The sequence below is a fragment of the Hylobates moloch genome, unplaced genomic scaffold (assembly GCF_009828535.3).
Source record: "Hylobates moloch isolate HMO894 unplaced genomic scaffold, HMol_V3 SCAFFOLD_19, whole genome shotgun sequence".
Lineage (NCBI taxonomy): Eukaryota > Metazoa > Chordata > Mammalia > Primates > Hylobatidae > Hylobates > Hylobates moloch.
Window position 1 is genome coordinate 57,080,774 of NW_026652294.1, and position 15,953 is coordinate 57,096,726.

The following is a 15,953-nucleotide window of genomic DNA, read 5'->3' on the forward strand; positions in this document are numbered from 1 at the left end:
CATAGGTTTTTCATAAATGCTTATTCCCTCCAGTCAAAGTCAAGATCCTTGCAAGTTTCTATTTCAGGAGAAAGAAAGCAGAGCTAATTCTGTTTAGTTCCTGGCTGTTTCATGCTCGAGAACATTTGCATGGGGGTGTTTCTTTCCTAGAAAAGCTTCATCCTGCCATATCTGGTTTTTGAACTCCTGTTTAGCCTTCAGAATCCTGCTCAGTCATCACTTCCTCTATGAAGTTTTCCATGACCTCCTTCCAGAAAAAAAATTTATGTGTCTTTTCCCTGTATTTTTGTATCTTTAGATATTTCTGGTTTTGCTTGTATCATAGTGATACATTATTTTTTTATCTGACAACCACCTCCACTTGGTTGTCAGGTCAGTGATGCCGAAATGCATCAAGTTCATCTCTGTTCTCTATTCCCTGATATATCAAGGTAAAGTAGTAAATCTTTGTTCTGATGAAGTGAAAATGCTTTACCACAATAACTAAAAGATCTTTAAGATTCAGTTTAAAATGTAGCAGCTTTTTTTTACTGTGCTTCATTTTTAAAAAGTAATGTTATCTTTGCTATAAAATACATCGGTTTAATGGCAGAAATTTTGGAAAACATACATTTGTAAAGAAGAAAATTAAATTATTATTCCACTACTCATAAACATTAGTATTTTGATATAGTTTATCAGTCTATTTACTTAAAGATGTAAATATCTGTATACATACATATTTAAATAAAATTGAGATTGTACAGCCTATGGTATTTTGTAACTGCTCTGCTTTTTGCCAAGCAGTTTATATCTTCACAAATCAGTAAATATTTGTCCAAGACATATTTTTATGCTTTATTGCATTCTATGATATGAACCTTTATGGTTTCTAATAAATTATTATTGAAAATATATTTTTTCCAGTTTTGTTTGCTATTATAAGTCATTCTGCGTAAGGATTATTATTTGTAGGATTGACTATCAGCCAGTTTAGCCACACTGGTTGTTAAAATCCTGAAATATTTCCATATTGATGGGAAAACAGTTATATCCTGTGTTTCCTGGTCTCCCTCTCCTGGACTGCTGATGATCCAGTAAGCTAAGGGCACATAGCAGGTGGTAATAGGTGGCATCCTTTCCTATTAGTCCTGATTGTGATATATCTGTCCAAAATCGTTAATAACACCCCTGAAATTTTGCGTCCATCTCGTTATTTCTTTAAATACCTAAAAGTAGAAATCCTTGATTAACAAATATGTGTCAGGTGTCAGGAATCTATCAGAAAACGGCTCATTAAAATTAGGATAATTCATGGAAGGTTCAATAAAGGAACTATTTAAAAGGAAAGAGTAAAGTGTGAGCAACCCTGATAAAAGCCAAGATGGTTTTCACCAGTTGGCATAAATGTGATGGGGGGAGTGGTTACTGCAACCTGCAAGGAGACAGCCACTTTGAGAAGAATGGAGAATTCCAGTTGAAGGTCACAGTCAATCTGTGGCAGCGCCACCAGGAGTAAGCCCAGAAAATGGGTATCCCAGCTTCCCTCCTTTCCTGTCCCCTGGTTTCCTATCAGGGCTCCTCCTTGCTGGCCCTGACGGGAAGTCAGAGGACTGGGGAATCTGTTCCTGTCATCCCCTACAAGTCAGCCTCGCATGGTGGAGGGTTCATTTGGATGAGTAAACTCAACAGAGAGGTGGCACACATTTATCCTCTTTATTCCATAGTGAAAATTTGTCTCCAGAAAAATGTTTTACAGCCTCAAATGTACTCTATAATCTCAATGTGAGTTGATATTTACTTTACAGGTAATCAGAATTGACCTGTAAGGGGGTGTAGTCAGGTGCAGTGTTAAGAGGGAAAAATCACAGGAGTTATTGAGTACCTGACAGATAAAAGGAGAGGGAAGAGCCACTGTATTTGTAGGCGCACCTTGGATAAAAGCCTCCTGCCCACAAAATAAAGCAGTGGGAAGAGTAACTGCGGAGAGCAGGCATCGTTGTGATTATCTTAAGTTCTTTTCTATGTAGCCCTGGTGGGCCAATTCCTGATATTCATGGGATATTGTAAAATTATCTCAGAAGAGACCTTAAAGAGCATCTAGATTGGCTGTATTCAAACTGTTTTTGGCCACAGAATTCTTTCATGAAGTGAAGTTTCATGCAGAAGCCTAACATACAAAACAAATACAGGTACAGCTGCCTTGGTTGGGAGTGGTGAGACCTCCACCCTCCTTTCTCCTTCAGTTCTGTACCCTGGGGACTTAGATGATTTGCCTGAACTCATACAGGTTGCTGGTGATGAAGTCATCCCCAGGACTTACAGTTTCCTGGCTATTGACTCCATCTTCTTGTATCTATAGATAGAGCCTTCTCCAGTAGTTATAAATTCATCACGGAAACTTCCCCTCATTTTTCTTCCACTCAACACTGTTGGTTCACCACCTTGTTAACAATAATAAGCTGACTATATGTAACATCCATCCATCTCAAAGCCTTATATATGTGTGGTCTCTTCCCCAGCAGCACATTAGAATTCTGTTGGAAGCTTTTATAAACATACCAATGCTCAGGCCCTATTTCTAGAGATTCTAATTTGTTAAGCTGTGGTGTCAGGGTCCAAGCATCACTAGGTTTTAAAAGCTGAAAGGGTTCTAGAGAGCAGCAAGGGCTGAGAACCCCTGTTTTGGCAGAGTTCTAACAAGCGTTAGTATTCCCAGAAAGAAGAAAAGTTTGCTTACTTCCAACCCCAGGCAGCAGCTTATACTCTCAGCAATTCCATCTCAACCCTGTGGTCACTGATTGTGAATTTAGGGGTAAACGAAAAGTAAGCTTCTTGTATTGAAGAAGGATTGGAGTCTCATTTTATGACATGGAAATTGGGACTAAATTGATCCCAATTATGTTGTTTTTAAGACATTTTATATATCAGAAACAATCTGAGTAATAAAACTCTAGTGAGAGGCCAATATCCATGCTTACAATATGTGATTGGAGATAAAGAGTCCTATTTCTCCAGATTCATCCATTGATATTCTGTCATACACTTTAAGTGTGATTACTCTGTGTGTGTGTATGTGTGTGTGTGTGTGTATTGCTTGTACAAAAATAAATGTAGTTCTTAAAAGTGAAGTTTTTTGGGGAAAATATTCATTTTAACTAGGGGTGGTCATATTTTTAGTATTTCCAAAATGGCTCAGTAGAATTATCTTAAGTTACAGAGTAAATTTTTAGTAGGATTTCTGGGCATCATTTAAAGAGAGTAGTATTTCTAAAAATATAAATTTTCCCCTTATAAATAAATATTGTGAAGGTTTCAATATGAAACTATTACATGAAGACATTTCTGTAATTTGTTACTTAATGTTTTAAATGAATGAGCAGTAAGTTCTATTTTTTGTTTACATTTTCTTTTTACCAGCATTAGTTATGAAATCTGTGCATTCTTAATTTTATGTTAACCATTCCATTGTGTTTGAAAAGTGCCTTACTACCTATTAGCTTCTTCAAGTGTGGTCCATTCTTGATTCTTTATTTCAGGCCTTTAAACAGCCATTGTCCTTAAGAGTAGTAGATGTTTTGCAGTGTAATCAATGGAAGTTTGCATTTTTTTCTGGATATCAAACCTGATAGAACCAAAGTTGAACTTTTCTGTTACTTTTTAAGGATTTTTTTTTCTTGCTCAAAGTCCAATACAAGTTAGAGCTCCAGAAGAGAAAACTAATTATAAGTTAATTAGGAAAGGATTTTTTCTCTATTTCTGTTGTAAAAGTGTAACATGTTTCTTTGTCTTAGAATGCCATGTGTTAATGTCTGTCATGAGGAAATGAAATAGTTTTTATTTTGGGCTTCTTGGTAAAAGATAATTCCACCCAATACAGGCAGAAACAAACTAATTAAGAATATATAAATGGCTCTTCACTGTAAGAAAAACAGATTTGTGATAATATGTTCAGTTCTATGGCAGACAAAATTCCAAAGGGCAGGGACTTCCTCACCATATGGGGGAATAAGCACTTTTTCCTTGTGATTATATCAGATTACCAAATGCTGGTAGAAAGATTAACGTAAAAGGCTAGTGATGACAATCTGAGTATGAGATTGCTACTGTGGCCCAGTGGGCAACCTCGTCAACACCCTGCCAATTCACATTGTTGTTTGGACTTTACTTCTCTTCACTGAAGTTGGGCTTGGGGCTTTTAGGTTTTCAAGTCTTCTTTCAGTCTTCTTGTTTCCTCTCTCCTGTTTCTTGAGTTATTTGAGCTGCTTATGGGTGTTTTTAGGGAAATGATTTATAAACTTTAAGAGGTATTTCCAGAGCAGCTTAGCTGTTTAGAGGAAATATCTAAAAATGCACATTTTTACTTTAATTCTTGTTTAACATGTATTGATATTTTATCTCTAGGTAGGACTTTGGAGATACATTTAGTGAAAGGGGAGCACAACTGGAGCAGGTACAAATGAAAAAACCTGGTATTATTTTGTTTTTGAACAACAGAGAATTCCCTTTCATGAATCAGATTTGGATTATTAATCAGAATCTGTATCAGATTTGGGTTATGAAGTATCATTTCTGTACATTCTATATAAAGAGAATAAAATGAGAATGAAGATGCTTACCTTGCAGTGCTTCAGGGAGGATTGGAAATAATTCAGTAATGCCTGCGTAGAGCAGAAACACTGACAGCTGTCACTGTTGTTGTTGTTACAACTTTTGTTTTCTCCTCCAAACTGTCCATCCCTCCACTCCCAACCCTAGATTACTTGTAACCTGTGCACTCTGACTTTGACTTGGCTCCTTGATGTAGTCAGACCATATTTCTTCCTGAAACTCACTCTAATATCTAGCTCTTCTTGGAGCCTTAGTAGTCTTGGATCTGAAAACTGTCCTGTCATCATTAGTGGCTCAGGGCATTAGATTTTAATTAGAACAATAGCCTCTGCAAAAATATACAGTGATTGGTCCCATTTTGCCAATATGCCTTCATCAGCAACACCAAAATGACCTGCAAGGGAAAATTGAGGAACAAGCAAAAAACAAACATCCAGTAAATATAATTTATCATTCCTTATCTAGTCTATTCCTTTGTTGGAATAAGGTGTTTATCATCATCATCATTATATTTGTATGTTTGGAATGCTGTCACAAAATAGTATAAACTAGGTGGCTTAAGCAACATTAATTTATTTTCTCATGGTTCCAAAGGTAGCTTAAGCAACATTAATTTATTTTCTCATGGTTCCAAAGGTGGCTTAAGCAACATTAATTTATTTCCTCATGGCACCTAAAGCAAGGTGCCAACTGATTTGGTTTCTCCTGTCCTGGCTTGCAGATGACCACTTTCTTACTATGTCCTCACATTGCCTATCCTCAGTGTGTGCATGTGGAAGGAGAGAGAGCAGAAGCTCTCTGGTGTCTCTTTTTATAAGGTCACCAATCTTATTAGAGCCAGGGTCCCGCCCTTATGAGCTTATTTAACCCTAATCACTTCCTTAGAGGCCCTATCTGTAAATACAGTTATACTTGGGGTTAGGGCTTCAAAATGTTGATTTTGGGGAGACATTCACATCCAGTCCAAAATGATCATATTTATCATCATTATCATTTATTTGATGACTTTTATCATTCAAAAGAATGGAAAAGGATAAAATAGATTGCATTTTAGGTTGTATTGGAAGATCTGCTAGATGCTAGCTGCTGTGGCAAACTTGTACGTACATTATTTTGTTTAATTCTTACATCATGTTATTCTCACAACCCTATGAAGTAGGTATTATTTTCCCCATTTGGTAGATAGAAAAGCAAGACTCAGGTAAATTAAGTAATTTGGTTATTATACATTGTGCAAGTATGTGTAAGGGCTGAGATGAGACTATATCTTCTGTCATTCAGCCTGTACTCTAAACCACCACATCACAGAATTATTATGAAGACACTTAAGAGGAGTGGGATGACTTTGGTTCATCTGAGGTAGAGACCTTATATGTTTATAGCTGTTTGACTTTATTCTCCAATCTAAGGTTCATAGTTGATTCCCAGTTGGCTTAAATCCCCTCTCCAGTCCAGCCTCTGAGGGGAATCACCTGTATAGCATTTTACCAAGACTCCCAAGGTAGGGAAAAGTTCCAGGATAGCTGGGAATCTCCGCAAAGATATTAATTGAACCTCTCCAAGGCAGCCACGAAACCACCTCCACTTTTTTCTTCCTCTCAATTTTATATCATATTCAAAATCTCAGTGGTAGATTTTATTGGATGTAGAAACTAACTTTTTGATTCCCTCCACCAAAACAAATTGAGAAACTCAGATGTAGGTCACACACTAAAAGAATACTAGGGAAAGCTCTGATCGCTATGAAGAGAGAAATAAGGGAAGGAGGAGGAGACTCAGTTGGCACAAGGTTAATGTAATTACATTGATAATGGTCAACTTCATGTTCCTGAATTGTCAAATAGCTTGTTTATTAGATTTAAAAAACAACATATTTTTAACTTTATTCTTTGCTTAATAATTTGATGTACTATTTTTGAGTAGATGAAAAGAAGAAAAGAATGAGAACACAAAGTATTGCTATTAGAAATAATCCTAGCCAGAAATCCACAGAGGTTTAGACACAGAAGAATTTGTCATCATGACGTTATTTCCACAGGGCCCCTAGTCTCCACTTGGTTTCTCATTTTTGATTTGTGCTACCTTAATTTTTTTGTGGATTCACCACTTGGGATTTTTTGCTTTCTTTCTTTTCTGTTTCACATCCTCCCATAGTTTCTACAGAAGGTTCTGCTGCCTGTGTAGAATTTAGTATACCCTGCCACAATGGTTTGCATAGCAAGAGAGCAGTATTAGCACAGCCTTTCTAGTGAGTGCTGACCATCATCTTCCTTGAAAATATGCTTAGCTGTGAATAAACGTACAGGCACACTTTGTTTTATTGTGCTTCACTTTATTGCGCTTCACGGATATTGTGCTTTTTACAAATTGCAAGTTTGTGGCAACCTTGCATCCAGTAAGTTTATCAGAACCATTTTCCCAACAGCATGTGCTCACTGGGTATCTCTATAGCATTTTGTTAATTCTCACAGTATTTCATACTTTATTATTATTATATCTGTTATGGTGACCTGTAATCTTTGATGTTACTATTGCAGTTGTTTTGGGTGCCATGAACCATACCCATATAAGACAGGGGACTTAATTGACAAATGTGTGTGTTCTCACTGCGCCACTGACCACCTCTTTCCCTGTCTTCTTCCTCTCCTTGCGCCTCCCTATTCTTTGACACACAAGGATATTGAAGTTGGGCCAATTACTAACTCAACAATGGCCTCTTAAGTGTTCAAGTAGAAGAAAAAGTCACACATCTGTCACTTTAAATCAAAAGGTAGAAATGATTAAGCTTAGTGAGGAAGGCATCTCTAACACTAAGATAGGCTGAAAGCTGGGCCTCTTGTACCAAATAATAAAGCTTTTAGTATAAAGGAAAAGTTCTTGAAGTAAATTAAAATTGCTACTCCAGTGAACACACAAATGATAAGAAAGCAAAACAGCTTTATTGCTGATATGTAGAAAGTTTTAGGGATCTGGATGGAAGATGAGACCAGCCATAACATTCCATTACGCCAAAGCCTAATCCAGAACAAGGCTCTAACTCTCTTCAATTCTATCAAGTCTTAGAGGTAAGGAAGCTGCAGGAGAAAAGTTTGAAGCTAGCAGAGGTTCCTTCATGAGAAGGAGACTAATGTAAAAGTGCATGGTGAAGCAGCAGGTGCTTGTGTAGAAGCTGCAGTAAGTTATCTAGAAGATATAGCTAAGATAATTTATGAAGGTGGCTGCACTAAACAGCAGATTTTCAGTGTAGACAAAACAGCCTTCTATTGGAAGAGGATGCCATCTAGGAATTTCATAGCTAGAGAGGAGAAGTCAATACGTGGTTTCAAAGTTTCAAAGGACAAGGTGATTCTTTTGTTGGGGGCTAATACAGCCAGTAACTTTAAGTTGAAGCCAGTGCTCATTTATCATTCTAGAAATCCTAGAGTCCTTAAATACTGTGCTAAGTTGACTCTGCCTGTGCTCTATCAATAGAACAACAATGTGTCTGGATGACAGTACATCTGTTTACAGCATCATTTACTGAGTATTTTAAGCCCACTGTTGAGAGATGCTCAGAAAAAAAGATTTCTTTTAAAATACTACTGCTCATTGATAATGTACCTGATCACTCAAGAGCTCTGATGGAGATGTACTAGGAGATGAATGTTGTTTTCCTGGCTGCCAGCACAACACCCTTGCTGTAGCCCATGGATCAGTGTTTAATTTTGACTTTCAAGTGTTGCTATTTAAGAACTACATTTTATAAGGCTATAGATGCCATAGATAGTGACTTCTCTGGTGGATTTGAGTTGCATAAACAGAAAGTCGTCTGGAAAGGACTTATCATTGTAGATGTCATTAAGAACATTTATGATTCATGGGGGAGGGTCAAAATATCAACATTAACAGGAGGTTGGAAAAAGTTTATTCCAGCCCTTGTGGATGACTTTGAGTCGTTCAAGACTTCAGTGGAAGAAGTAACTGCAAATGTGGTGTGAACAGCAAAATTTGAATTAGAAGTGGAGCCTGAAGATGTGACTGAATTGCTGCAGTCGTATAATAAAACTTTAATAGATAAGGAGTTGATTCTTATAGGTGACCAAGAAAGTGTTTTCTTGAGGTGGAATAACTCCTTGTGAAGATGCCGTGAATATTGTTGGAATGACAATAAAGGTTTAGAATATTCCATAAACTTAGTTGATAAAGCAGTTGCAGTGTTTGAGATGATTGACTCCAGTTTTGAAGGAAATCTTACTATGCTAGATAGCATCCCATGCTATTTCTTTAAAGGAGAGTTGATTAATGCTGTTTTAGTTAAGAAATTGCAGGCAGAGGGCAAGATGGCCAACCAGATGGACCCAGGAAGAACAGCTACCACTGATGGACCAAGACACTGGTGCACACTCCTAACAGATATTCAGAGGGAAGGCACTGAGAGTAGATGGAAGGAAGACACAGAAGCTAGGCTGAAGTGGGAGGACGCTTGGAATTCTGCACAGGATTACCATGCACCGGGACTCATTCCTGGCCCTTAAAGACTCCAGGGGAACTGGTGAGTTGAACTGGCAAGGGGCAAGCCACTTTCGCCGCGGGCCTCTGGCTGCTTAGAGAAGTGGTAGGAGCATCATGCCAGCTGAAGTGGAGCCCAGAGCTCTTGGTGTGGGAGTGTCTGTAGCAGAGCACTGCCAGGGAAGCCCATCTCCCTAGGCTCGACTTGCTGCCATAGGAGACCTTAGCCCTAGGGGAACTGTTGGACCTGAACTCTGCAGGGTGGTCTTACCCACCAGATGGCGCCAGTCTGATCTGAACTTGGTGTGCTGGCCTCTCCTAAGTCCCAGCCTGGCCACACCTACTTGCAGGGCAGCCTCAGGTGCCCTGGGGGCCCACATCATAGCTTCTGCACTGGTGGACCCTGCCTGACTAGTGGAGAGCTCCAGCAGAGCAACCCCCACAGCCACACACCAGCCCACCCACACCCTCCCCACACAGCCACTTCCCCAGGGCCCAAAGCAACCTCCCACATTGCTTTGCCAGCACGTGCGTATGGGAGCGGATTTTGCTGCCTTTGTTCTGTCAGTGTGCCTGTGTGCATGCACCCTCCTCTGCCACTGCTGCAGTGGGAGTGCACTCTGCTCTTTCTTCCCCTGCCAGACCACCATTGCAGTCAGAGTCTTGGTGGACCCCTGGAAAATCAGCCCCACTCCCACTAGCACCACACCCTTGCACCAACACTGTCACAGAAGTGAAACTAGGCATAGAGAACAGCAGATCCTCCCCTACCCTGAGAAACCATCCCTTCATGCAGTTCACAGAGAATGCATACAGACCTGCACCCACCAGCACCCTGCCCCTATGCATCCCCAAGACAGCACAATCGTGTAATAATCACCAACAGGGGTCCCCAACCTCTGGAGCCCTGCTGTCTCCACCACTGTGGTGAACACCTGCACGGAGGCAGGCAGCCAGTAACCCACTGGTACCCTGTCACAGCTGATGTGCATGTTCCCTGCTGCACTGTCACTGCTGCTGGCATATGCAAATGAGGAAGAATGCTGCTGCCACTGAACTATGAGCACACAGTCCTGAGGTTGGGAGCTGAGTGTTGGCCCCCTAAAACCTTCCAGAAACAAACCAGTAGACTAAATCCACCTTATACCACAAACTCTCAAGGCCATCAAGTAAGATAAAAGGAAAATAAAAACATCCAACAGTCAGCAGCTTCAAAGATTGAAGAAACATCAGCTCATAAAAATGAGAAAGAACCAGCACAAGAACACTGACAACTCAAAAGCCAGAGTACCTTCTTTCCTATAAACAACTGCAAGTGTTCTGAACTGGGCTGAGATAGCTGAAATGACAGAAATAAAATTCAAAATATGGATAGGAACAAAGATCACTGGGCTTCAGGGCACATTGAAACCCAATCCAAGGAAGCTAAGAATCACAATAAAACAGTGCAGGAGCTGACAGACACAATGGCCAGTGTAGAAAAGAACATAACCACCCTGATAGAGCTGAAAAACACACTACAAGAATTTCATAGTGCAGTCATGAGTATTAATAGCAGAGCAGAACAAGAGGAGGAAAGAATCTCAGAGCTTGAAGACTGGCTTTCTGAAATAAGACAGTCAGACAAGAATAGAGAATAAAGAATGGAAATGAATGAACAAAACCTCTGAAAAATATGGGGTTCTGTAAACAGACCAAATCTGTGACCCATTAATGTCCCTGAAAGAGATGGGGAGAGTATAAGCAACTTGTAAAATGTATTTCAGGATATCATCAATGGAAACACTTCCAACCTAGGTAGGGAAGCCAACATTCAAATTCAGGAAGTGCAGAGAACCCTAGTAAGGTACTTCACAAGAAGATCATCCCCAAGACACATAATTATCAGATTCTCCAAGGTCAAAATGAAAGAACAAATGTTAAAGGCAGCTAGAAAGAAAGGTCAGGTCACCTACATAGGGAAGCCTATCAGACTAAGAGCAGACCTCTCAGCAGAAGCCCTACAAGCCAAAAGAGATTGGGGACCAATATTCAACATTCCTAAAAAAATCCTAACCCAGAATTTCATATCTTGTCAAACTAGTCTTCATAAGCAAAGGAGAAATAAGATCCTTTCCAATCAAGCAAATGCTGATGGAATTCATTACCACCCGACCTGCCTTACAAGAGCTTCTCAAGGAAGCTCTAAATATGGAAAAACTGTTATCAGCCACTAAAAAACACGTGGAAGTACACAGACCAGTGATGCTATAAAGCAACCATACAAACAAGTCTGCATGATAGCCAGCTAACATCATAATGACAGGATCAAACCCACACATATAAATACTAACCTTGAATGTAAATGGGCTAAATGCATTTGCAGAAGGTTAAAACTGGACCCCCCTCTTTATACCATATAGAAAAGTTAAGATGGATTAAATATAAAATCAAAAACTATAAAAACCCTGTAAGACAACCTAGGCAGTACATTCAGGACATAGGCATGGGCCAAGATTTCATGCCAAAAGCAATTGCAACAAAATAAAAAATTCACAGATGGGATCTAATAAAATGAAAGAGCTTCTGCACAGCACAGGAAACTATCAACAGAGTAAACAGACAACCTACAGAATGAGAGAAAATTTCTGTAAACTATGCATTTGACAAAGGTCTAATATCCAGCATCTATAAGGAACTTAAACAAATTTGCAAGACAAAAACAACCCCATTAAAAAGTGGGCAAAGGACATGAACACTTTTCAAAATGAGACATACATACAGCCCACAATCATGAAAAAAGCTGAACATCACTGATCATTAGAAAAATGCAAATCAAAACCACAGTGAGATATAATTCTCAATCAGAATGGCTATTATTAAAATGTCAAAAAAATAACAGATGCTAGCAAGGTTGTGGAGACAAAGGAATGCTTATACACTGTTGATAGGTGTATAAATTAGTTCAACCATTGTGGAAGAGAGTGTGGCAATTCCTCAAAGACCTAAAACCGAATACTATTTGACCCAGCAATCCCCTTACCAGGTATATACCAGAAGGAATATAAATAATTCTGTCATAAAGACACAGGCATATTTATGTTCATTGCAGCACTATTCACAATAGCAAAGACATGGAATCAACCTAAATGTCCATCAATAATAGACTCGATAGAGAAAATGTGGTACATATACACCATGGAATACGGTGCAGCCATAAAAAAGATTGAAATCATGTCCTTCGCAAAAATGTGGATGGAGCTGAGGCCATTATCTTTAGCAAACTAACACAGGAACAGAAAACCAAATACTGCATATTCTCACTTATAAATTGGAGCTGAATGGTGAGAACACATGGACACATAGAGGGGAACAAGTCACACTGACAATATTAGACAGATCATCAAGGCAGAAAATTAACAAGGATATTCAGGACCTGAACTCAGCACTGGACCAAATGTACCTGATAGACATCTGCAGACATCTCCATCCAAAAGCAAGAGAGTATACATTATTCTCACTGCCACATGGTACATACTCTATGAGGAAATAGAGGATCAGGAAAAATAACTAATGAATACTAGGCTTAATACCGGTGTGATGAAATAATCTGTACAACAAACCCCTGTGATACAAGTTTACCTATGTAACAAACCTGCCCATGTACTTCTGAAGTTAAAAGTAAAAAATAAAAGGAATTATAAGAAATATTTAACACAAAAAAGATTTTAAAAAATGGGCAAAATGCCCCAATTAAGAGGCACATAGTGGCAATCTGGATTAGGAACCAAGACTCATTGGTATGCTGTCTTCAAGAAACCCATCTCACGTGCAGTGAGACTCATAGGCCCAAAATAAAGGGCCAGAGAAGAATCTACCAAGCAAACAGAAAACAGAAAAATCCTAATTTCAGACAAAACAGACTTTAAACCAGCAAAGATTAAAAAAAGGGTATCATATAATGGTAAAGGCTTCAATTCAATAAGAAGACCTAACTAATCTAAATATATATTCACCCAACAGAGGAGCATCCAGATTCATAAAGCAAGTTCTTAAAGACCTATGAAGAGACTTAGATAACCACAAAATAATAGTGAGAGACTTCAACACCACACTGACAATATTAGACAGATCATCAAGGCAGAAAATTAACAAGGATATTCAGGACCTGAACTCAGCACTGGACCAAATGTACCTGATAGACATCTGCAGACATCTCCATCCAAAAGCAACAGAGTATACATTATTCTCACTGCCACATGGTACATACTCTAAAATCAATGACATAATCAGACACAAAACATTCCTCAGCAAATGCTGTATAATGAGTACTAGGCTTATTATAATAACCACCCTGTCAGACCATACCACAATCAAATTAGAAAACAAGACTAAGAAATCCACTTAAAACCATATATTTAAATGGAAATAGAATAACCTACTCCTGAATGACTTTTGGGTAAATAGTAAAATTAAGGCAGAAATCAAGTTTTTTGAAACTATTGAGAACAAAGATGCAACATACCACTCGAGTGTGCAGTGGGGAAACCAATGTTGGAGAGCCGAGCGTGTGAGAAAAAAAAAAAGATGCAACATACTAGAATCTGTGGGACACAGCTAAGACAGTGTTAATCAGGAAATTTATACCACTAAATGCTCACATCAAAAGTTAGAAATACCTCAGTTTAACAACCTGACATCACAACCAAAAGGACTAGAGAACCAATAGCAAACAAACCCCAAAGTTAGCAGAAGACAAGACATACCTAAAGCAGAAGACAAGACAGAGCTGAACTGAGATTGAGACATGAAAAAAACATTGAAAAGATCAATGAATTCAGGAGTGGGTTTTTGAAAAAATTACTAAAATAGGTAGACTGCTAGCTAGACTAATAAGAAAAACTAGAAGATCCAAATAAACACAATTAGAAATGTCAAAGAGGATATTACTGCTGACCTTACAGAAATACAGATAACTATCAGAGAACATTATGCACATAAACTAGAAAATCTCAAAGAAATGGATAAATTCCTGGAGACATACATCCTCCGAAGACTGAGCCAAGAAGAAATTGAATCCCTGAACAGACCAATAATGAGCTCCAAAATTGAATTAGAATAAATAGCCCACCAACCAAACAGAACCAGAGCCAAATCTACCATATGTACAAAGAAGAGCTAGTACCATTCCTACTGAAACTATTCCGAAAATTGAGGAGAGACTCCTTCCTAACTCATCCTATGAGGCCAACATCATTCTGTTAACAAAACCTGGCAGAGACACAACAACAAAAAAAAAACTTGAGGCCAGTATCCTTGATGAATATCAGTGCAAAAATCCTCAACAAAATACTGGTAAACCAAATCCAGCAGCACATCAAAAAGCTTATCCACCACAATCAGGTAGGCTTTATCCCTCATATACAAGTTGGTTCAACATACACAAATCAATAAATGTGATTCATCACATAAATGGAACTAAAGACAAAAACCATATGATTATCTCAATAGATACAGAAAAGGCTTTTGATAAAATTCAACACCCCTGCATGTTAAAATCTTTCAATAAAGTAGGTATTGAAGGAACACACCTCAAAATAATGAGAGCCATCTATAGCAAACCCGCAGCCAACATCATACTGAGTGGCCAAAAGCTGGAACCATCTCTCTTGAAAACGGACACAAGACAAGGATGCTGTCTCTCACACCTCCTATTCAACATAGTATTGGATGTCCTGTCCAGAGCAATAGGCAAGAGAAATAAAGGGCATCCAAATAGGAAGAGAGGAAGTCAAACTATTTCTGTTTGCAGACAACATGATCCTAAATCTAGAAAACCTCATATTCTTGGCTCAAAAGCTCCTTCAGCTGATAAACAACTTAAGAGTCTGAGGATACAAAATCAGGGTACAAAAATCACTAGCATTACTTTAGACCAACAACATTAACTAAACTAGAAATGCTCTACACCAGTTTGGCCAAGAGCCAAATCAAGAGCACAATCCCATTCACAATTGCTACAAAAGAATAAAGTACCTAGGAATACGGTTAACCAGGGTGGTGAAAGCTGTCTACAAGGAGGACTACAAAACACTTTTCAAAGAAATCAGAGATAACACAAACAAATGGAAAAATATTCCATGCTAACGGATAGGAAGAATCAATATTGTCAAAATGGCCATACTGCTCAAAGCAATTTATAGATTCAGTGCTATTCCTATCAAATTACCAATAACATTCTTCACAGAACTAGAAAAAAAACTATTTAAAAATTCATATGGAGCCAAAAAAGCCCAAAACGCAAGAAGATCCTAAGCAAAAAGAACAAAGCTGAGGGCATCATGCTACCTGACTTCAGACCATACTCTAGGGCTGTAATAACCAAAACAGCATGGTGCTGGTACAAAAACAGACACACAAACCATTGGAACAGAATAGAGAGCCCAGAAATAAGGCCTTGCACCTACAACTATCTGACCTTTGACGAAGTTGACAAGAATAAGCAATGGGGAAAGGACTCCATATTCAATAAATGTTGCTGGGATAACTGGCTAGCCATATGCAGAAGACTGAAACTGGACCCCTTCCTTATACCATATACAAAAATCACCTAAAGATGGATTAAAGACTAAATGTAAAACCCAAAACTATAAAAACCCTGTAAGACAACCTAAGCAATTCCATTCTGGACATAGGCAAAGATTTTATGATGAAGACACCAAAAGCAATTTCAACAAAAGCAAAAATTGGCAAATGGGATCTAATTAAAGAGTTTCTGTGCAGCAAAAGAAACTATCAACAGAGTAAACAGCCTACAGAATGGGAGAAAAATTTTGCAAACTATGCTTCTGAGAAAGGTGTAATATCCAGCATCTATAAGGAACTTAAACCAATTT

The 15,953-nt window shown here is 38.5% G+C and overlaps 1 non-coding gene across 1 annotated transcript; it reads left to right on the forward strand.

The window, feature by feature from the left end:
- The first annotated feature begins 13,542 nt into the window (after positions 1-13,542).
- LOC116459505 (small nucleolar RNA SNORD55/SNORD39) lies at positions 13,543-13,630 on the forward strand. Its single transcript, XR_004245559.1, has one exon. It is a non-coding gene; the product is annotated as a small nucleolar RNA SNORD55/SNORD39 (small nucleolar RNA).
- The last annotated feature ends 2,323 nt before the right edge of the window (positions 13,631-15,953 follow it).